Below are 24771 nucleotides of genomic sequence, written 5' to 3'. Positions count from 1 at the left end.
ATTTAAATGTTAACAAAACACCGTTCTTATAACATTGACTTGATTTCACATCCAGGAAGTTCAAACCCTGAATAACATACTTCACTGCATTCTTGCTGTGGTTTTAATGATTAATTTTTTCAACTCTTATTCCCTTGACAATTTTTTGGGAAAAGCTAATGTAGGGTTTTGTGTGTGATTCCCTCTTCAGTTAGCTGGAGTGTGTGAAAAACACCACAACTTGTTCACTGACAGCATCATGCTACATTAAAAAAGTAAAAGGCGGTCAACTTTAGATCCTAATCAAAGCAAACTTAAAAGCATACAAAGTGCGTGGAAAGCAAGCAGGAGTACCTGCTGATTAAGGGAAGACAAAGAAGATAAAAGATGTGCACAATACTTCTAAGTTTAGTTATTTTCCAAATAGCCACAGTTGTGCACAATCCCTTCTGGTTGCACAATGCATTTTCCCACTGTGATCTCAAAATCAGCATTATCATTCTTGCCTGCCCTTTCCATAGCCTTCAGTGCTGGGCTATGCTTGACCTGCCTGCAGTTGGAGCGTTTCATCCTGTCCTATCACCTTTCTTCAGCTGTTGTCTGCGTGTGTACTAACTCCCTAACTAGAGTGTAAATGTAATGATTATCCCTACAGACTCTTGAGTCCCTTCCAAGGTACCTATCAGTTCTCACAATAACCAGATAACCTGCACGTGATAAGGTAAAAGGTAAAGGAACGTTGATCACAGTCAAGAATTTCCAGGCTGCAACATAATCCACATCACTAAGTTCTCAAGGAACTAGTTGAGGTTGAGAAGAGAGTGATTCTCCTTCATATATGTCATCTATACAAACAATCTCAAGGCAATAGTCTAACTAATCATTGAATTTAGGAAAGGCCCCCACCTATGGCATGTTTAATGGCAAGTTCCTGCCAAGCATATGATTTTATGGTTGCTTGACAGAGCCTTGAAAATTGAGGTTTATGTATCAAATCTGACACAGTATTTTCTACACTACAGAAAGAATAGCACCGTTAAGTAAAAGTAGACTGGAAAATGGCAATGATATACTCATGCCATTAAAGATCAGCATACCTCCTGGCTTTTATTTAGGAGGCTAACTCTGGAGACTTTTAGCATTAATAAAGACACTGTAGTAACCATAGAAACATAGCATTTATTAATTTCCATGGCAAAGAAGCAATTCCTTCCATGAAATGATTTGAGGTGCTCTACCAATTACTTCTGCCTCCAGAGCTCTCCTATAGGTCTCAACTATTTAAAGCAATGGGAATTCTCTAAAATAATACACAACCCATTTAATAAGAGGTATGGCAATTTTGATTGAAAGTTAAAATATACTCATTATAAATAAATGCAGAAATGTGATGGCAATGGGCCAAACTATCCATAGTAAAAAGGGATAACAGCAAAGGACAAAATCAACCTCCAGGTTGCAAGGAAAAGAAAAACTAAACTGACATGTATTGAAAGTCTACTCTTTGTCAGACACTTGTAATACTTCATTTCATTTAATCCTCATGATCATCCTATAAGTGTATATACATTAATTTCCAACCTTTTCTAATTGCTAAAGTAATACAGGCACATGGTAGAAAAGTTGGAAGACTGGAGTACCAGCAATAAACACCAAACATCTTACCATGTAAAGTGACCACTGGTAACAGTTTGATGTATTTCTCTTCTCTTTGCATACTCTTTTATGTAATTGACATTGTAACAGATTCATGTTTAGCTTATCATTAAATATTCTTAGCATGTAAGCCAAATAAAGGCATATATTTTGTGTTTGTTCATTGTTTAATCATCATTGCTTCACACATAGTAAAACTCAATAGATACTTGTTGAACGTGTAAATGTGATGGTTATGTCATACTAACCATCCCTCTCTTATTCTAAACATTTAGATTTTTAAAAAATATATAAATCTTTATCAGAGTTTCTGATTTTTTTCCTTAAGACTGACTTTAAGATATGAAATTCATAGGTTTAAAATTATAGATATTTTTGAGTTAATAACACATATTGAAAATTTGCTTTCTTAAAGGTTTCTAGCTGAGCTTACCAGCATTACATGAAAGTCTGTAATGAAATACAATCTTCATGGGAGCTGCATAGTTTCTTATTTTAAATAGTCTCTTAAATTTTACAGACAAAATAATTTCTTAAGATATATTTTTATTTTAATACACATTAGTATATTATCAACGTGGTAGACTTTTTCCTTATGATTGCAAATGTTTCCCCAGAATTAGTTATTTGCTTTAATCCAATTTAGACTTATTTTTCTAATAGCAAGGCTTTCAAGCTTTATGTTGTCAGTTATTTCCCTTGAATTATTTTTCATTGCTTCCATGCTTGAAAATTCCTTCTCCAAGAAAAAATGAAAAAACACTCACTTTTGTTTTCATCTAGCTCTTCATGGCTTAATTGTCACCTTTACTTCATTAATCACCTGAAATTATTTGGGAACATGCTGTGAATTGAGCATATTCCAGTTTTTAAAGACTGTTTCAGCCTCATTTATTAAAAAATTTATTTTCTTCTTCTTGGATTTGCAATTTTTCTTCATATACTAGGTTTTGACATAAACTAGGATTATTTTAGTGTATTTATCCATTTATTCTCATTCCAGTCTTTTTTTAATTAGAAACATTTTATTATAATATAGGTGCACATTTGAAATAAATCAAATAGTAGAGATGATGCTTATAATAAAAATTAATACCCCTCTCCCCCAATATTCCCTTTCTACCCATAGTCCTGTTCACCGGAAACAATTTTAGCCATTTATGTTTTTATTTTTTCTGATATTAACTCTATGTAGTTAAATTATAAAATATGGCCTTAGTCATTATCTCTTGAATTCCTGCCAATGAATTCAATAGATCAATTCAATTTATGATTAGTAAAAACTTAGCACATTTATCTTTTTTCTTCATCCATCAGTATTTGATAGTTTTATCGCTGTTTTTGTACCTCTTTTGGTTATATTTGTGAATTAAAACACTCTAATCTAAATTTCTTTTTCCTGTTACATTTTTAATAGTGTATCTTGATTTCCTATTTTGCAATATGAGAATATTACTGCTACTACTCTTTCCTACAAATTTTAAACTTCTACCTTTTATAGATCTCATTTTATACTGTCAAAGCCTGTTATGTACACTTGCCTCTATGCACAGTTAAATATTTCAAGGCTTACCTCTAGATTGATTCTAATATTAGAAGTCAACAAACAGTGTTAGTATTATCATGGCTATATTATTATTCTACATTCTAGGGCCAAATTTCTTCTCTCTTGTTCCAAAAAATGCAATATCATTTTCCTTAAAAGAGAACATGCTAGGACCAAGTAAGATCAAGAGGATTCTTTCTTAATTCTATCAATTTCTTAAAATAATAAGAAATGCCTGATTGAATACAGTGTTGATGCCATATGGACATGGTTTTGTTTGTGGGAAAGTTTTAAATTACTGATTCAATATCTTTAGCAACTGCAAGACTATTCTGATTTTCTATTTCTTCTCATGTGAGTTTTGAAAAGTTGTGATCTTTTAGAAATCTGTTTCTTTTTTTTTTTTTTTTTTTTTTTGAAACAGAGTCTTGCTCTGTTACCCAGGCTGGAGTGCAATGGCTTGATCTCCACTCACTGCAACCTCTGCCTCCTGAGTTCAAGTGATTTTCCCACCTCAGTTTCTCAAGTGGCTGGGTTTACAGGCATGTGCCACCATGCCCAGCTAATTTTTGTATTTTTAGCAGAGATGGGGTTTTGCCATGTTGGCCATGCTGGTCTCGAACTCCTGACCTCAGGTGATCTGCCCACCTTGGCCTCCTAAAGTGCTGGGATATCTCAATTTTCAAAAATTTTGGCATAAGTTTTTTCACAATGAAATACTAACTTTAATGTCTGAAATATCTTTAGTGATGTCTCCTTTTTCATATAATAATGGTTAAAGTCTATTTTCTTAATCAGTCTTGCTAGGTATTTATCAATTTAATTAATCTTTTCAAGAGGTAAAATGCTGGTGGATATATAATGGTATCTTATGATTTAAATTTGCATTTATCTGATTAATAATTTGGGGCATCTGTTCACATATTTACTTGCCATTTGGATCTCTTCTTTTGTGAAGCCTGTGTTTACATATTTTGTCCATTTCTCTATTGGTTTTGTCCTTTTATTGTGCAAGTTCTTTACACACTTTATTTATGTGTCCTTGATAAGTTATAGTATCACAAAAATTATCTTCTACCTTCTTGGCTTGCCTTTTCATTCTGTTCATGTTGTTATTAGATCAGATTTATTTTGTGTGTGTGTGTGTGTCATTCCTGCATTTTATTTTATTTTTTTATTGCATTTTAGGTTTGGGGGTACATGTGAAGAACATGCAAGATTGTTGCATAGGTACACACGTGGCAGTGTGATTTGCTGCCTTCCTCCCCTTCACCTATATCTGGCATTTCTCCCCAGGCTATCTCTCCCCAACTCCCCACCCCCCGCTGTCCCTCCCCTATTTACCCCCAACAGACCCCAGTGTGTGATACTTCCCTCCTTGTGTCCATGTGTTATCAATTGTATAGTCTTATTTATCAATTATGATTTGTTTGCTTGCTGTGTTTTATTTATTATTACGTTTAGTACTTTTAAAGTCTTTCCATTCCCCCAAAACATGAGGATATTTTCTTCTGTTTATTCCAGAAGTGTATTGGTTTTACCTTTTACATTTAGATATATAATCTGTCTGCAATTGATTTTGAGTATAATTTCTCTTTACAATATGGACATTCAGTTGATTCAGTACCACTAAGTGAAAAGCTCTTTTCCTCATTGCACTTCAGTGTCATCTTCATCATAAATCAAACGACTGTATGTTTGTTTGGGTGTGTTTCTGGACTTTCTATTATGTTTCACTGATCAGTTTGTCTCTCCTTATGGAAATAGCACACTGATTTTCATTACTATAATCTTATAATTAGTCTTGACATGCAATAGTGTACGTTTTTCAAATTTTCTTTTCTTGAAGATTATCTTTAGCATTTCTGAAATTTTATATCCCACAAAAATTTTAGAATCAGCTTATTGATTTTCACATCCGCCCCTCAAAAAACGTTTGTTGAGATCTTGACTGAGGATGCATTTACTCTATGGATCAACTTGTGGAGACATCATATCTTAGTAATATTAGTCTTTCAATCTATGACCGTGGCAAAATTTACTTAGGCATCTTTAATTTATTTTCATAATATTTAAAAATTTTCTCCATTGAACTCTTGCATATTTTTTGTTAGTCGTATTCCTTGATATTTGATTTTTGATGCCATTATACATAGTATACTTAAATTTTTATTTTAAAAATCTTTGTCACTAGTATATAGAAATACAAAGATTTTTGTACTGATTTCTTAATCTAATGTCCTTACGATGTTCACAATAAATAATAGTGTGTAGATTATTCTGAATATTCTAATGGCAGCTTTATTTCTTCCTTTCTAATCATTCTATCTTTTTGCCATATTGTGCTGGCTAAGACCCCTATTACTATGTTAAATAAAAGCAGAGATATTAAGTACCTTTGTCTTATTTTTTGTCTGAAAAGGAAAACTTTTGATATACCAAACTTAGGTATAATGCTTGCTCTAAGTTTTTTGTACATGCTGATACATCCAACTAAGGAACTTCCCTTCTATATCTATTTTGCTAAATTATTTCCCTTGTTAACCATTATTGAGGTTTGAACTTTATCCAGTGCTTTTAGTGTATCCATTGAAATGATAGTTTTTCTCTGTTATTCAGTTACAGTGATTAATTGCATTTTACAGATTTTTATAATGTTAAGTCAACCTAGCATTCCTGAAATAAATCCAAATTTTACTATGATGTAACATGCAGGGGTGGAATGGAGTGGGGGGATAGGTGCGTAAATGTTTATCCTATTTAAAGCTTTTAGTATTTCTTAAATTTGTAGCTTATTTTCTTGGCTTTGGAAAAATATTTACTATTATTTCAATATTGCATCTACCTCATTTCTCCCCTTTCATTCTGGAAGGACCTTCTTAACATGCCCCATATGTTTTTTACACTGTATTTCTGCTCTTCTTGTTCTCTGTGCTCAAGTCTGGTTATTTTCTACTGATATGCCTTCCAATTTACTAATTCTTTCTTCAGTTGTATTGAATTAATGATAAAGTAAATCTAATTACAGCTTAATTTATCACGCTTTTTAGTTTTTGAATTTTTTATTTTATTTTAGATTTAACAGTCTGGTAAACTTTTCCATATTGATTTCAGGTATTTTTGTTTTTGTTTTTGTTTTTTTGAGGAGGAGTCCCACTCTTGCTGCCCAGGTTGGAGTGCAATAGTGCAATCTTGGCTCACTGCAACCTCTGCCTCCCATGTTTAAGTGATTCTCTTGCTTCAGCCTTCCAAGTAGCTGGGATTACAGGTGCCCACCACCATGCCTGGCTAATTTTTGTATTTTTAGTAGACACAGGGTTTCACCATGTTGCCCAGGCTGGTCTCAAACTCCTGACTTAGGTGATCCTCCTGCCTTGGCCTCCCAAAGTGCTGGGATTACAGGCGTGAACCACCGTGCCCAGCCAATTTCAATGTTTTTAGCATAATATTCTCCATAATTTTAAATCACATGTCTGATAACCCTGATATCTAAGTCATAAATGTGTCATATTTTGTAGTATGACTGGTGTTATTATTTTTAATTTTTAATTTTGAGCTATTCCTTTTTTATTTTTATTTCTTTTTAGTTTAAATTCTGGGATACATGCGCAAAATGTGTAGGTTTGTTACATAGGTATATGTGTGCCATGGTGGTTTGCTGCACCTATTGACCCATCCTCTAAGTTACCTCCTCTCACCCTCCTACCCCACAATGGGCCCTGGTGTATGATGTTCCCCCGCTATGTTCCTGTGTTCTCACTGTTCAACGAGCACATATGAGTGAGAACATGCAATGTTTGGTTTTCTGTTTCTGTTTTAGTTTGCTGAAGATGATGGCTTCTAGCTTCATCCATGTCCCTTCAAAGGACAAGATCTCATTCCTTTTTATGGCTGCATAGTATTCCATGGTGTACATTTACCACATTTTCTTTATCTAGTCTGTCATTGATGGGCATTTAGGTTGATTCCACATCTTTGCTATTGTAAATAGTGCTGCAATAAGCATGTGTGCATATGTCTTTATAGTAGAATGATTTATATTTCTTTGGGTATATACCTAGTAATGGGACTGTTGGGTCAAATGATATTTCTGTTTCTAGATCCTTGAGGAATCACCATACTGTCTTTCACAATGGTTGAACTAATTTACATTCCCATCAACAGTGTAAAAGTGTTCCTACTTCTCCACAGCCTTGCCAGAATCTATTATTTCTTGACTTTTTAATAATTGCCATTCTGACTGGTATGAGAGGGTATCTCATTATGGTTTTGATGTGCATTTCTTTAATGATCAGTTATGTTGAGCATTTTTTCTTCATAAGTTTGTTCTCTGTATAAATGTCTTCTTTTGAAAAGTGTCTGTTCATATTCTTTGCCCACTTTTGGATGAGATTTTTTTTTCCTGTGGAGTTTGGTTTAATCATCCTCTGTTTTTACAGTTAAGACTCTTTTGAATACAAACGACAAAGACCTATCTAAAACTACTAAGTAGAATGATCATCTATTGATTTATTTTTTTTCTTTTTTTAATTGTACTTTAGGTTTTGGGTTACATGTGCAGATCATGTAGGACTGTTGCATAGGTATATACATGGCAATGTAGTTTGCTGCCTCCATCTCTCCGTCACCTATATCTGGCATTTCTCCTCATGTTATCGCTCCCTAAACTCCCCACCCCCACACTGTCCCTCCCCTGGCCCCCCAACAGACCCCAGTGTGTGATGCTCCTCTCCTTGTGTCCATGTGTTCTCATTGTTCAACACCTGCCTATGAGTGATAACATGTGGTGTTTGATTTTCTGTTCTTGTGTCAGTTTGCTGAGAATGATGGTTTCCAGATTCATCCATGTCCCTACAAAGGACATGAACTCATCCTTTTTTATGGCTGCATAGTATTCCATGGTGTATATGTGCCACATTTTCCTTGTCCAGTCTATCATCGATGGGCATTTGGGTTGGTTCTAGGTCTTTGCTATTGTAAACGGTGCTGCAATGAACATACACGTGCATGTGTCTTTATAATAGAATGATTTATAATCCTTTCGGTATATACCCAGTACTGGGATTGCTGGGTCAAATGCAATTTTTATTTCTAGGTTCCATGAGGAATCTCCACACTGTCTTCCACAATGGTTGAACTAATTTACACTTCCACCAACAGTGTAAAAGTGTTCCTATTTCTCCACATCCTCTCCAGCATCTGTTGTCTCCAGATTTTTTAATGATCAACATTATAACTGGCGTGAGGTGGTATCTCAATGTGGTTTTGATTTGCATTTCTCTAATTACCAGTGATGATGAGCATTTTTTCATGTTTGCTGGCCTCATATATGTCTTCTTTTGAAAAGTGTCTGTTCATGTCCTTTGCCCACTTTTGAATGGGCTTGTTTTTTTCTTGTAAATCTGTTTTAGTTCTTTGTAGATTCTTGTTTTTATTTCTTGTAAATTTGTTTAAGTTCTTAGTAGATTCTGGATATTAGAGCTTTGTCAGATGAGTAGTTGCAAAAATTTTCTCCCATTCTGTAGGTTACCTGTTCACTCTAATGATAGTTTCTTTTGCTATGCAGAAGCTTTTTAGTTTAGTTAGATCTCATTTGTCAGTTTTGGATTTTGTTGCAATTGCTTTCATTGTTTTCATCGTGAGGTCTTTGCCCATGCTTATGTCCTGAATGGTACTGCCTAGGTTTTCTTCTAGAGTTTTTCTGGTTTTGGGTTTTACATTTAAGTCTTTAATCCATCTGGAGTTAATTTTTTGTATAAGGAAGGGGCCCAGTTTCAGTTTTCTACATATGGCTAACCAGTTTTCCCAGCACCATTTATTGAATAGGAGATCCTTTCCCTATTGCTTGTTTTATCAGGCTTGTCACAGAGCAGATGGTTGTAGATGTGTGGTGTTATTTCTGTGGTCTCTGTTCTGTTCCATTGGTCTATACGTCTGTTTTGGTACCAGTACCATGCTGTTTTGGTACCAGTACCATGCTGTTTTGGTTATTATAGCCTTGTAGTATAGTTTGAAGTCAGGTAGCATGATGCCTCCAGCTTTGCTCTTTTTGCTTAGGATTGTCTTGGCTATACGGAGTCTTCTTCAATTCCATACGAAAGTCTTTTTTTTCTAATTCTATGAAGAATATCAATGTTAGTTTGACATGAATAGCACTGAATCTATAAATTATTTTGAGCAGTATGACCATTTTCACGATATTGAGTCCTCCTATCCATGAGGATAGAATGTTTTTTCATTTGTTTGTGTCCTTTCTTATTTTCTTGAGCTGTGGTTTGTAGTTCTCCTTGAAGAGTCCTTAATGTGTCTTGTTAGCTGTATTCCTAGGTATTTTATTATTTTTGTAGCAATTGTCAATGGGAGTTTATTCATAAGTTGGCTCTCTGCTTGTCTATTGTGGGTGTAAAGGAATGCTTGTGAGTTTTGCACATTGATTTTTGTATCCTGAGACTCTGCTGAAGTTGCTTACCAGCTTAAGGAGTTTTGGGGCTGAAAGGAATGAATCCAGGAGATGGTTTTTTGAAAAAAGTTAACAAATAGATGGACTTCTAGCTAGACTAATAAAGAAGAAAAGAGAGAAGAATCAAATAGACCCATTAAAAACAATAAAGGTGCTATTACCACTGACCCCACAGAAATACAAACTACCATCAGAGAATACTATAAACACCTCTATGCAAATAAACTAGAAAATCTAGAAGAAATAGGTAAATTTTTGGACACATATACCCTCTCAAGACTAAACCAGGAATAAGTCAAATCCTTGAATAGACCAATAAAAAGTTCTGAAATTGAGGCAGTAATTAATAGCCTACCAACCAAAAAATGCCCAGGACCAGACAGAGTCATAGCCAAATTCTACCAGAGGTACAAAGAAGAGCTGGTACCATTCCTTCTGAAACTAGTCCAAACAATTGGAAAGGAGGGACTCATTCCTAACTCATTTTATGAAGCCAGCATCATCCTGATACCAAAACCTCGCAGAGACACAACAAAAAAGAAAACTTCAGGCCAATATCCCTGAGGAACATTGATAGGAAAATCCTCAATAAAATACTGACAAACTGAATCTAGCAGCACATCAAAAAACTTATCCACCATATCAAGTCGGATTCATCCCTGGGATGCAAGGCTGGTTCAACATATGCAAATCAATAAACATAATCCATCATGTAAACAAAACAAAAGACTAAAACCACATGATCATCTCAATAGATGCTGAAAAGGCCTTTGACAAAATGCAACATCCCTTCATGTTAAAAACACTCAATAAACTAGGTATTGATTGAACATATCTCAAAATAATAAGGGCTATTTATGACAAGCCCACAGCTAATATGTTGAATGGACAAAAGCTGGAAGCATTCCTGTTGAAAATGGTATTATTTTTTAATGAGGACATCTAGATGTTAAAAATTGATGGCTTTGGATGCTGTATTATTTTCTAGTGAGAATTTATCTATCTTCTGTGAGGCATCTACGATGGAGTCAGATTGTTTAGAGCCAATAAAGAATTCAGTTGACTTAAGGTAGTATTGTAATCTTTTTGTAAATTGACAAGTAGTAACTGTACATATTTATGGGGTACAGTATGATGTTTTGGTACATGCATACACTGCCAAAAATCAAGTCATGGTAATTAGCATATCCATAAAAAAGGACAAAATCCTGTTATTTGTCACAACACAGTGAGCCTAGAGAACATTATGTTAAGTAAAATAAGCCAGGCAGAGAAAGACAAGTTTCACATGATCTCACTCATACATCGAATATTAAAAAATTGATCTCATAGAAGTAGAGAGTAGAACAATAGTTACCAGGGTCACAATCTTTATAAGGCTTAGTTTGCCTCCATGGTGATGCGGCCTCCAGGTGTTATAGCCTCCAGGGATCTCAAGTGACAGCTTAGGTGTTCACTACCTACCTCCCCGAACTCCTTTGAGAGTTTCTGAAACCCAACTTTTGTCTCCCAAGCACCAAGAGACTGTTGAAAATTCCATTCTGTGTTTCAGTTGCTTTGCTTAGTTTCTTAAACTTGCTTATATTCCTTAAGATTCATTAAATGACTTACAGGAAGTAGATAACCACATGTTGAATAGAACATATAAGGATGAACACTGGAATTTGGAAGAGAAATGAGAGAGACCTTCTGAGGCACAGAAACTCAAGGTGGCAGCACAGAGAGGGAAGTGAAACAGCTGGCCAGCATCAGCTTGCAGCATCAGAGCATGGACAGACTCCCCATTGTGGGGAAACAATAAGCCGGAGATCCCCAACAGTCCACATTCCCACCACAGATACCTGCAATCCTAGCTACAGGAGAGCCCCTAGGCCCTCACAGGCCTAAGCCTAGTATGGTGAGCTTCCTGGAGTTCACACAACTACATTGTCCCAGAGAAGGAATTGATGCTGGGTCCCACCCATCCACTAGGATTCAAGCTGTGACAGCACAGCATCATTTTGATAATGGAGCCACCATCATACTGCATCTTGTCCCGGGTCCAAACAATCCCTACACTTCCATATCTCTGGGATCCCTCTGACATCACCCTACAATCACTCAGAGGGCTGTAGTGTCATAAAACTAGCTAGACCCAGGGTTGTGGCCATACCCCCAGCACCCAAGCACACACAGTACTCTATACACAGAGGAACAGGCAGTTTAGCACATAAGGGAGGCTGTCCCCCTGACATAGAGAGCCACCAGTGACAGTGACCCCACCTTCTCCAGTAACCCCTCCTTCTCCAGCAACAGGGCCACTATATGCCTGCATGTGCTCCCAAAGAACCCAAAACTTAATTTGTTCAAGCTAAAACCATTAACACAGGTGTCTCCAATTACTTGGGGCCCCAAAGATTAGCCTTATTAGCTCAGCAAGTGAGCCTGCTGCCAATGCCAACACACACCACCAGGCTTACAGTTTGGCCACCTAACCTGCTGAGGCTGTTGTTGCCACCACCAGCGCTTGCGTGTACCATGCAAAGTCCCAAGGATCATTCTTCAAAGCCAGCTGTCACCATAGATGAAGACCATATACTCTACCCAGGGACCAGAGGACTGGCCCATCCAGGGAACACTGCTGCCACCACTGAGGTCCATGTGAGCCACTTAGGGCCCTGAAGACTGGTCCACCTCGTATCACAGTCCCCAGTAAAGCTATACTGCAGCCTGCACAAAATACTGCAGCCTAAGCCACTGAGAAACTTGCAGGCATTGCTGATGTTGGTTATTGCTGAAGAAATCAAATGCATGGAGATTACACTACAGTGCCACTCAGAACTAGAGATGGGGTACCCTACACAGACAACATTAGAGATACATCTGTGGGAAAAGTATTTCTTCGTGAAAGCTGCTCCATAAAATTCAATGAATCAATTGTTATATCAGATGCATAGATATCAACATAACAACACAATAAACTGAAAATGGAAAGAAACACAACACCTCCAAATGAACATAATAATTCTCTAGCAACAGATTCCAAAGACAAGGAAACCTATGTGGTATGTGAAAAAGAATTCAAAATGATTATTTTGAAGAAAATGAGTGACACAAAGAATGTAGGTAGACAATACAAAGAAATAAAAAAGTCAATTCCTGATCTGAATGATAAATTCAACAAAGTAATAGACACCATTAAAAACAAACAAACAAACAGAAATGTGGCAACTAAAGAATTTAATGAATGAAGTAAAAACTATAATTGAGAGCTTTAACAATAGACTTGGTCAAGCATAAAATTTCTGAAGTTGAAGACATGTCTTTTGAAATAACCCAATCAGAAAGATTAAAAAAAAAAGAATAAAAAGAATGCAAAAAGTCTATGTGACATATGGGACACCATAAGTGAATACATATTCAAATTTGGGAAGTTCCAGTAGAAAAAGAGATCGAAAAATTCACAGAAACCCTATTTAACAAAATAATAGCTGAAAACTTGCCAAGTCTTAGAAAAAATATGGATATCTAGATGCAGGTAGCCCAAAGATTCTCAAATAGATTCAACCCCAAAAAAATCATGTCTGAGACATGCTGCATTCAAATCATCAAGAGTCAACAAAGACAGAATTGTAAAAACAGCTGGAGAAAAGTATCATGTCACACATAAGGGAATCTCTATCAGACTAACAACAGACTTCTCAGCAGAAACCTTACAGGTCAGGAGAGATTAGAAAGATATATTCAGAGTGCCAAAAGAAGAAAAAACTGCCAACCAAGAATGTTACACCCAACCAGACTATCCTTCAGAAATAAAGGAAATACAAAGTGTTTACCAAACAAAAACTGTTGAGTTACATTATCACTAGACCAGCCCTGCGAGAAATGCTCAAGGGATTTCTACATCTAGAAGCAAAAGAATAAAATCTACCATTATGAAAATACTCAAAACTATAAAGCTCACTGATAGAGGAGATACACAAATGGGAAAGAAAAAAGAATCAAATTTAATCACTACAGATAACCACCAAATTGCAAAGATAAGCAATAAAAGAGAAAGAAAAGAAACATGAAACAATAACAAACAACTTGACAAAATGACAGGAGTAAGTTCTCATCTATCAGTAAAAATCTTGAAGGTAAATAATTTAAATTCCTCAATTAAAATATATAGACGAGTTGAATGGCTGAAAAACAAGGCCCAACCTATATTCTGCCTAAAGAAACCATTTAACCAGTAAGAACACAAATAGAAAGTAAAGAGATAGAAAAGGAAAATCCATACAAATAAAAACCATGAAGGAGCAGCTGTACTTATATGAGCCAAAATAAACTTTAGGTCAGTAAGCATAAAAAGAGATAAAGAGGGGTCATTATATAATTATATAGGATCAATTAAGCAAGAAGACATAACAACTTTAAATATATATGCACCAATATCAGAGCACATAGGTATATAAAGAAAATTTTAGACCTAAAGAGAGAGATTGATCCCCATACAAGAATAGTTGGGGACTTGAGTACTACACTTTCAGTGTTAAACAGATTCATCTCAACAAAGAAACATCAAATTTATACTGCATTGTAGACCTAACAGACATTTACAGAACATTTTATTAAACAGCAGTAGAATGCACATTGGACTATAGTCTTCTTTTGTCTTGTCAGCACATGGAACATTCTCCAGGACAGATCATATATTGGGCTACAAAAGAAATCTCAACAAATATTTAAAAATGGAAATTATATCCAGTGTCTTCTCAGACCACAATGGAATGAAACTAGATTTCAATAACAAGAGAAACATTTAGAAACTGTACAAATACAAACACATTGAATAACATACTCCTGAATGATCATTAGGTCAGTGGATAAATCAAAAAGTAAATATAAAAAGTCTTAAAACAATGGAAACACAACAAACAAAAACCTATGGAATACAGCAAAAACAGTACCCAGAGGGAAGTTTATAACCATAAATGTCTATATCAAAAAAGAAAATATTATTTTTAAAAACAGCCTAATGATACAACGCAGGGAACCAGAAAAGCAAGAACAAACCAAATCCAAAGTTAGTAGAAAAAAATAAATAATAAAGATCAGGGCAGAACTAAATGAAACAGAGGCTAAAATATATAAAAGATTAATGAAAATTTGGTTTTTTGAAAAGATGAACAAGATTGGCAAACCATTGGCAAGACTAAGAAAAAAGAGAGAAGATTTAAATAAATAAAATCAGAAATGAAAAAAGATATTATGACAGATATCACAGAAACACAAAAATCATTAGAGGCTGTTATGACTATCTATGCACCAATAAATTAGAAAACTTAAGGAAATGGATTAATTCCCGAACACATATAACCTACCAAGATTGAACCATGAAGAAATAGAAAACTTTAACAGACCAATAGTAAGTAAGAAGATTGAATCAGCAATAAAAAGTCTCCCCACACCCAGAAAAAAAAAAAAAAAAAGCACAAGAGCAGATGGCTTTACTGTCAAATTCTACCAAACTTTTAAAGAATAAACTCCAACTCCTTTTAAACTATTCCCAAAAATTGAAGAGAAAAGAATTATTTCTAATTCATTCTATGAGGCCAAAGTTATACCAAAACAAGACAAGGACAAAACAAAAAAGAAATGTATAGGTCAGTGTCCCCGATGAACATAGATGCAAATATTGTCAACAAAATCATAGCAAAAGAAATCCAACAACACATCAATGAGAAATACATGATAATAAAGTGAGATTTACTTCAGAAATGTAAGGATGATTTAAAATATGCAAATCAATAAAGATGATACATCACATCAATGAATAGATACAGAAAAAAATTTTATAAAATTCGACATCTCTTGATGATAAAAAGTCTCAACAAGTTAGGTATAGAAAGAAAACACCTCAACATAAGAAAGGCTGTATATGACAAACTCACAGTTATGATACTGAACGGAGAAAAGCTGAAAGTTTTTCTTCTAAGAACTGGAATATGACAAGTATGCCCATTTTCACCACTCTTATTTTCAACATAGTACTGGGAGTTTTTACCAGAGCAATGAAGGACATCCAATTAGGAAAAAAAGAAGTCAGATTCTACCTCTGCAAATGACATGATCTTGTATATAGAAAAACCTAAAGACTGCATACACCAAAAACCTCTTAGAGCTAATAAGTGAATTCAGTAAATTTATAGAATACAAATTCAATATGCAAAAATGGGTAATGTCTCTATATAACAATAACAAACTAGCTGAAATCAAGAAAACAATCCCATTTACATTATCTACAAAAATAAAACAAGGCCTGGCACAGTGGCTCACGCCTGTAATCCCAACACTTTGGGAGGCCAACGAGAGTGGATCATGAAGTCAAGAGATCAAGACCATCCTAGTCAACATGATGAAACCTCATCTCTACTAAAAATACAAAAATTAGCTGGGCATGGTGGCACACACCTGTAGTCTCAGCTACTTAGGAGGCTGAGGCAGGAGAATTGCTTGAACCCAGGAGGCAGAGATTGCCGTGAGCCAAGATCATGCCACTGCACTCCAGCCTGGCAACAGAGCAAGACTCAGTTTAAAAAAAAANTTTAAAAAAAAAAAAACATAAAAAATAAAATACTTATACATAAGTTTAAAAAGATGCAAGATCACTACAATAAAAACTAAAAAATACTGATGAAAAACAATTGAAGAGGACAAATAAAATGGAAAGACATTCCATGCTCATGGAATGGAAGAATTAACATTGTTAAAATGACCATACTGCCCAAAGAAATCTATAAATTCAACACAATTTCTATCAAAATACCAATGGCATTCTTCATAGAAATAGGAAAAACAATTCTAAATTCTTCATTAAACCAGAAAAGACTACAAATATCCAAAGCAATACTGAGCAAAAAGAATAAAGCTGAAGGCATCACACCACCTAATTTCAAAATATACTACAAAGCTATAGCAACCCAAACAACATAGTACTGGAATAAAACACATAGGCCAAAGGAACAGAAGAGAGAACCAGAAATAAGTTCATGTATTTATAGCCAACTGATTTTTGACAAAGGTGCCAAGAATATGCATTGGAGAAAGGACACCCTCATCAATAAATGGTGTTGGGAAAACTGGATATTCACACGCAATAGAATAAAACTTGACCTCTATCTCTCATCATATACAAAAATCAAGTCAAGATGAAGACTTAAATGTAAGACCTGAAACTATAAAACTAGTAGAAGAAAACATAGCTAAAACACTTCTGAACATAGGTCTAGGCAAAGATTTTATGGGTAAGACTTAAAGGCACAGGCAAGAAAAACAAAAATAGAATACACCAGACTAAAAAGGTGCACAGCAAAGTAAATAATCAATAGAGTAAAGAAACAACCTGTGGAATTGGAAAAAATATTTGCATAGTATTCATCCAATAATGGACTAATATCCACAATGTAAAAGAAACTCTAAAGACTCAACAGCAGAAAAATCAAATATTTCAATTAATAAACAAGCAAAGGATCTGAACAGACATTTTTCAAAAAAATTTATACAAATGGCCAATAAATGTATGACAAAATGATCCACATCACTAATCATAAGGGAAATGCAAATCAAAACTGCAATAACATAACACCTCATCGTGGTCAGAACAGCTATCATCAAAAAGATTTTTAAAAAATATTGATGAAGGCGTAGAGAAAAGGGAATTCTTACATACCCTTGGTTGGAACGTAAATTAGTACAGCCATTATGGGAAACAGTCCAGGGGTTTCTCAAGAAATTAACAACACAACTACCATATAATCCCACAATCTCTCTACTGGGTATTTATCCAAAGAAAAGAAAATCAGTATATCAAAGTGATACCTATACCTCATATTTATTGCAGCTCTATTAACAATAGTCAAGATATGGAATCAACCTAAATGTTCATCAACATATGAATACATAAAGAAAATGTGGTCTATACACAACAGAATACTATTCAGCCATAAAAATGGAATCTTGTCATTCACATCAACACAGATAAGCCTGCAGGACATTCTATTAAGTGAAATAAATCAGACACTGAAAGATACTGAATATTACCACTCATATGTTTGAATTTTTAAAAATCTTGAGCTCATAGAAGTAAGGAATAGAATTGTGGTTATTAGAGGCTGGGAAGGGTGAGGGTAGGAGAGGATAGGGAGAAGTTGGTTAATAGATACAAAATTGTAGCTAGATTGGAGGAATGGGTTCTAGTGTTCTGTAACACTGAAGGGTGAATTTGGTTGATAATAGTTTACATTTTTCAAAAAGCTAGAACAGAAGACTTTGAATATTCACAACACAAAGAAGTTATAAATGTTTGAGGTAAAGGATGTATTGATTACCCTGATTTGATTGCTATACATTGTACACATGTAATAAAATATCACTCTGAATTCCATAAATACGTACCATTACTGCACACCAACTAAAAAATACTGAAGTCAATCAGAGGTTGTGACTCTCCACCTAAAGAGTTGATAATATTTGTTAAAAATTGGTGTATATACAGAAGATTCATATTTTTTAAAAATCAACACATTTTGAAGTGTAGACCAGCAGGGAGAAAACACACATAAGAACCTCAGCTAGGATTTTTTTAAAACATTTAAGATATGAATTTTAAAGTTTATATAAAGCCTTTTTTTTTTAAACGTAAGATTTCATCAACACTCTCTTTTAGTAAATTTCAATGTATTATTTATACATTGAAAAGTCATAGGCTATTTTGTTCTTCTGTGTCCTATCATATAAGATTGTTTTAGAGAGAAACTTGATAAAAATCAAATGTGGCTGGACAACAAATGAATTCATTACACTGAAGATAAATACATGTCTATATTTTAGCATAGATAATTTAAACCAAACATGACAGTATGAAAATTAACATTTGTATTTTTCTCACTACAGAGAATACTGCACAGTAGTATTCTCAAGTCTTATTTCCCAGTTACAATAACATGAATAGATACTGATGTAGCCTATTATCTCAGCAATAATGCATATTACAACAAGCGATTACTTATTAGCAGTGAAATGTTTCTCCAGGGCTTAATTTAGAATGCCTGAAATGAAATAACAAAATCTCAGTCTTGGAAGGGATCCTCTGTATAGTTATTGTTTAGGGAAATTTTTATTGCTTCACAACAGTTTAAGATCCTTAATTGGCTAGGTCTTTGAAATGAAAGCATGTGGTGAAGTACCAAGGTCTTGGACAGCTAACGTGAATGCACATATGCAGTACTGTAAACCAGGCTTCTTGGAATTATTGGTAGTTTTGATTCAGATGTAGTAGTGAGTATCTCTTTCTTGCTCAGTGATTGCTCTAAGACTTCTGAATAGCCTGCTGCCTTAGCAGCTTTCACTCATGCCTCAGGATTCTATGTGCAGATTGAAATTTGGGCATGGATAGGTTAATCTACTCAACTCTACTCTTGCATAATCAGAATGCAGTCAAATGTCACTTTGGGTGGACTGAGCTGAGGCTGGGTTGAGATGCAAAATCTGGCTGATTCAATGCATGACAGCAAGTTGTCCTAGAAAATATCACTACTGGGTGAGCTAAATCTACATTAGATTTGACAAGCACCAGAGAAGTGTGATTCTGCAAGTTCTTATGATACAAAGGTAAGCTTCCAGTTTTGAAAATACAGAGACAAGGAGGAGCTCAGGTGTTCAGGACTAAGATAAGGATGCAGGTCTGGAACTTCTGAGCCACAAGGGAAATCCTGATCAAAAAGCATATGGTAAAGAATACATTTACCAGATACAGGGGTGTTATGTCAGAGTAGGTGCTAGCACAGGGATGACTCGATCCTAAGCCCCCAAACTGATACCTAAAGGTTTCCTATATTTTCCCTGACCAGAAATGCAATTGATCATGGAGCTTGAGACAGAGCTGAGTCTCCAGGTAGTCACTATATGGTCTCAGCTGTGGAAAAGGAAGGCTTTAGGATCAGGGAATTTCCTGGTCATTATACCCTTCTACAGTTCAGGGCCTTTTTTGTGGACTTCTTTATCCTTTTCCAAGCAGTTTAATTTTTAGAAATTGATCGCAATCCAGAGGCAGTTTTTGCCTTGATTACCAGGTATCATTTTTGTGACCACTAATGGATGCCCAGAGCTGGAGCGGATACCTAGGTATCCTCTTCCAGGCATGGCTGAAGTTATGCTTAGGTCTTACAGATGGCCCAGGGCCCTGGGTCCTTCTTAGCTTCCTTTAAATCTGCTGACTGAGGACTGAGTAATGGCTGGATGTGTCCATGATTGAACTAAAATCTCCACCCTTCCAAAACACGAAAATAAATTTCCTTAATGGAGCTGCTGGCTAGAGGAAAAGCATCTATAGACTTTTGACTTGTATTTCTATCCAAAACTTTTTTCTGTGATTCCAAATTCCAGGCTCTCAGTAAATTGCTTAATTATTCGGAAAGGTGCTGAGCCAGCAGCAGGTGGCCTTACTCAGCCCAGATCTAACCACACTGTGGTGGTATGTTGCCCCCATTTCCTAAGCAAGTCTACTGAAATGTAGACCACTTACTCAGCTAAACACATCTCTTGTGTTCAGCCTCCTTAGTGCAGAGTATCTGGATTGTGCTTAGAAAGTAAAAGTATAGGAAAGCGAGGAGAGCCCGGAACTCAATGGCTAGACACATGCAACACAAAAGGCATGATCTTGTGGGCAGATGAGGATGAGCATCTAACATTGCAGGTGAAGAGAAATCCAGCAAAAGAGCAGATCTAATGTTCAGCTGATAGATACAAATAGCAGGAAGTCAAAAGTAGCACAGTGTAGGGGGAAAAGAGTGACCTTTAGGTTTTTGCAAACTCTAAATAAAATTTTAATACTTCCATTGATTATCCATTCATTCATCCACCATCGTGTGTGTGTGTGTGTGTGTGTGTGTGTGTGTGTGTATTTCTGAGATGGATTCTCATGTCTCTCTGTTGCCTGGGCTGGAGCGCAGTGGCATGATCTCAGCTCACTGCAACCTCTGCCTACTGGGTTCAAGTGATTCTCCTGCCTCAGCCTCCTGAGTAGCTGGGACTACAGGTGCACGCCACCATGCCCAGCTAATTTCATCCATCCAATATTTACTACAACCTATTGTGTGCTCCAGTGTTGTCCTAGACATATAACAAGTTCAACTCTGTCAGAGGAGCCTGGTTTACTAGGCTGAGGTCAGAATAGGATGACATGAAGAAGCTGCCATTTGTTAAGTATCTATTATGTGCTAGGCACTTTCATATTGAGGACTTAATTTAACCGTCAAAACAATCCTGGGGATATTATTATCTCCAGTTCTGAAAAACAGCAAGGAAAACATGTTTCATGAACGCAGAATAAAGAGGAATCAAACTAGAGAAAAGACAGGCATTTGTGTGACCTACATAAGGAACAACTTCTGAGTCTCTGTTTACTTACCTGTGAAACCTGTCTCGGAGGATTAGTTGTAAAGAGGAGATTGCATTAAGTAGCAAATATGCCAGTCTTTCCATGGGGTTTCACACCTGGGAAGGGTTGGTAAGTGTATGTCTTCTAAATGCTCATCAGAAGTCTTACAGGAGGATACCCAGGCAGGTTGGCAGAGTGCAGGAATGAGAGCCTTGGCAGGTTGACATACAGCAATCGCTGGCTGGAAAGTGCTGGCACGGGACATCCTAGCCATCAGTAACATGGCTTCAGAAATCAAGAGCTCAGTCCCCAATCCCAAGGCACCTGGAAAACCAAGGCATAATTGATAGTAGGAATTAATAAAACATACAACTTCACATACAGATGCACTTATTCAAGGCAGGAGTGAGTGGAAACCAGTAAATTAGTCATGAGCACAAAGCAGAAGCCGGTCACACCATCTGAGGTTAGGGAAGAACTGGTCAGGTGACAAGAGCACAGCTGCATTTCAGCAGGACCTGTAGCATCAGGCCCCCAATCCCCCGCAAGGAGAAAGTCATTGTCAGAAGGCATTGCTTCCGCATTCTCATCTCCAGGAGTTATGACTCTCAGTTCACCTGTCTCAGACTTGCTTCTCAGATCCCAAGGGCTGACCCTCTGTGTCCCTGAAGTTGTCTTCTCCCAGCTGATGTCAGCTTGGTTCATAGTAAGCTCACTGGGTGCTGAGTCATCCAATGTCAAGGGCCCTTTGATCTGCCCACCAGATCTGGGGAAGGCTGAGTCACCAGACCCAGGGAAGGCTGTGTCTGCCAGTGGAATAAGTGGTCCCAGATGGGGACGGAAGTGACTGCAGACACAGAGCACCAGGCACTTCCTTCAGGAACCTCCCACCCTCCCACAGTTCCTGTTGCTGTCCTCTCTCTCTCTCTCTCTCTCTCTCAAGTTATGGATATAGTGTAAAGGTACCCTTACAATATTGCTCCATAGGAGAAACTCTGCTTGGCTTCTGAACGAGACAGAATTGCTGACTGTTTCCCTCTCATGAGTGAATGAAGGTGAGTGCAGCATAGAACTTAAAAATAGGACTTTCTCTGACTCTTGCTCACTAATTATAGCATAATTGAAGAGCAGGGAAGAAAGTTTGTTTTGTTTCCACATAATTCATGTAATAGGGTCTGGATTACATGACAGAATTGTCACATTTCTCCTGGTTTGAACCCGTACCCAGAATCTATCCTGAGAAACTTTCTTCTTTGAACACCCAGCAGGTTTGCACTAATTTGTTGGTTGAACCTTTGGCCACAAAGCTTCAGCAGAAAAGGTTTTTAACTATGAGAACAGAATGAAATATGCATGTAGAGAAGAGAATGTGTCAATAACAGAATATTACAGTGAGTAGATCCAGGGAGAGAAATTATTAAAATGTTATAAAGATTCCATTTTTCATTTACAGCATCATATGCCATAACTCTGAATTTAAGTTATTTCACTCAATCATAATTTAGATAAAACTTTTCCCTGATCAGCTCTGTAACTAACAATTTCTTCCTTCTCAGAACTCCCGCAGGCCCTCTTACATTTCTCTCTTATCACAGTCATTACTTTGTACTGGGGTAAATCCAGGTTCTGTGGGGCTCTAAGCTTAAACAATTTTGGGGAATCTCTTTAGGGAAAATAATTCAAAGTGATTAATACAAAATTAGGCATGAAAATGAAAATTTATTTAGAATTTGGAAAATATCTGTAGTTCTAGCTTGTAAGGAGGCTGGGGTGGGAGGATCACTTGAGCCGAGGAGTTCAAGGCTGAAGTGAGCTGTGATTGCACCACGGCACTTTAGCCTGGGCAACAGAGTGAGATTCTGTTTCTAAAAAACAACAACAGAAAAGAAATTACAATGAAGTCACGTTTTGAAAAGCTAACAGATACAAGAGACATTCCATAATCTAAACAAATAACATTTGTATTACGTCAACTACCTACCACAGTTACTTAATTGTAAGAATTTCTGTACTGAACATGGAAAGATAGTTCAGTCTTCTATAATGGTCATAATTTTTTACTGTTGATAATTGGAAAAAATAAAACATACAACTTTACATATTCTTCAAAATATTTCTACAGGTTTGTGCTCTAGAAATCCATACATTCTATTTTGTGTGATTACCAACAAAAAGGAAAAAAACAGATAGTGCATGTATAATTGGAACTGCTCATGCTGTTATTGAAAGTATTCCTAAATTCAGAGAATTGTTTGTTTGTTTGTTTGCTTTCAGAGAATTGTTTTGACCAGGCACTGATGGGAACGGAATCCACTGTTCAGTTTTATATGGCTGATTAGAAGAATATTCCACAGTCTAGCTCCTGGCTCTATATACTTCAAACCTTGCATCTCTTCCAGCACTCACCTACTTCCTGTGCTGGGTGCAATAATTTTGTTTGAAAGCAAAATATCTGTGAGCCCCAGATATGTGTTTCAATTTCAATAAGCTCAACTGAATGTGTCTTCAATACTTTGCCTTTTTTGGACCTCAAAAATGGCCTTGGCCATTCTAACAGTGGGGAAAGTCAGAGGAAAATGAAACAGCAGTTTAACTAATTGAAATTTTGTTTTAATTTTCACTTTTGCAAACTTTCCCAGAATATATAGCCATGTAAGTATATGTATAGGGTCTCTCCAAGGGTGTTGGAAGGGGCCCACGTTAAGTGAGGGGCACTGATGCTTAAGTTTCATTTGCTTCATGGAAAATCTCCCTTTGCTTTTACTTTCTATTATAATAATTTATGTACTCATTTAATTATGCCTACATTTGAGAGCATTTTTACCTTTCCAGTTCCAGACAGAGTTCTTTTTATGTGAAAGCTACTCAGTAGATTCTGTTGCATTAACTAAGAAATTCATATACATTAAGAAGCAAGTTGCAGTAACTCGGTCTCTCTGTCCACATGACTGAGTGTGCAGAGGAATTCCAGGCTGTCCACTTCAAGGAAAATTACAATTTTGTTTCTTAGAGAGGGCACCAGTCAGTAGGTTTGGTCTTGAGTTTTTGTGGAATCCCAGGGTTTTTCTTTCCACCAGTCTCAAGAAGGTCAGAGACTTCTGGGTGAGGATTTCTGTAAGAATCATAAATTTATTTGTTTAAGTAAGACTAATAGTATTTTGTCACTATGATTTAGAATAATAATTATAGGAAGAGATTGGTTAAATTATGTTACAGCTATAAAATGGAATACATTATTAAAATGCATGCAATGGAATATTTCTTTTGAAATGCAAAAGCATTTGTAGTATCCCATCAAGTGGATAATAATGCTCTACTTCAAAACTCTCACCAGTTCAAACCTTTACAAGAAGTTTGTTGTTCTTCCAGTGTGCCTGTTCTAGAACACACGACATTTACTCTTCTGCAATTTCAGTGGTACTTCCACCCACTCACCTCCGCACTCTCTACTTCCCTCCTATCTAGGTTGGATTCCATGGCCTATTACTTCAACTATTCTCTTGCAAATACTCTAAACTCCCTTGGCCCCTCCTTGTACTTTTGCTCTTTTGAAAGCATCTACTTTATTGCAGTAAAATACACATATAAAATTTCCCATCATAAGCATTTTCAAGTGCACAGTTTAGTGGTATGAAGTACATCCATGTTGTACTTGGTGGCAATCATCACTACCATCTACTTCCTGAACTCTTTGCATCTTGCAAAATTGAAACTCTATACCTATTA

The 24771-nt window shown here is 36.1% G+C and overlaps 2 long non-coding RNA genes across 3 annotated transcripts in view; one reads left to right on the top strand and one right to left on the bottom strand.

Moving 5' to 3' along the window:
- LOC108309216 overlaps positions 1-24771 on the top strand; it is a 61822-nt gene that overhangs the window by 34375 nt on the left and 2676 nt on the right. The gene's annotated exons all lie outside the window — the stretch shown is intronic.
- LOC108309213 overlaps positions 18037-24771 on the bottom strand; it is a 61087-nt gene continuing 54352 nt past the window's right edge. The window contains exons 2-4 of one of the 2 annotated variants that reach the window (XR_005201382.1): positions 23870-24157; positions 21076-21369; positions 18037-18119 (exon numbers count right to left, since the gene is read on the bottom strand). This is a non-coding gene — a long non-coding RNA (uncharacterized LOC108309213). Of the gene's footprint in view, positions 18120-19353; positions 19379-21075; positions 21370-23869; positions 24158-24771 lie in introns of those variants that run through there. The other variant, XR_005201383.1, reaches the window with a different exon arrangement.

This window comes from Cebus imitator, unplaced genomic scaffold (assembly GCF_001604975.1).
Source record: "Cebus imitator isolate Cc_AM_T3 unplaced genomic scaffold, Cebus_imitator-1.0 Scaffold92, whole genome shotgun sequence".
Lineage (NCBI taxonomy): Eukaryota > Metazoa > Chordata > Mammalia > Primates > Cebidae > Cebus > Cebus imitator.
This window is presented reverse-complemented; position numbering and strand designations above follow the sequence as displayed.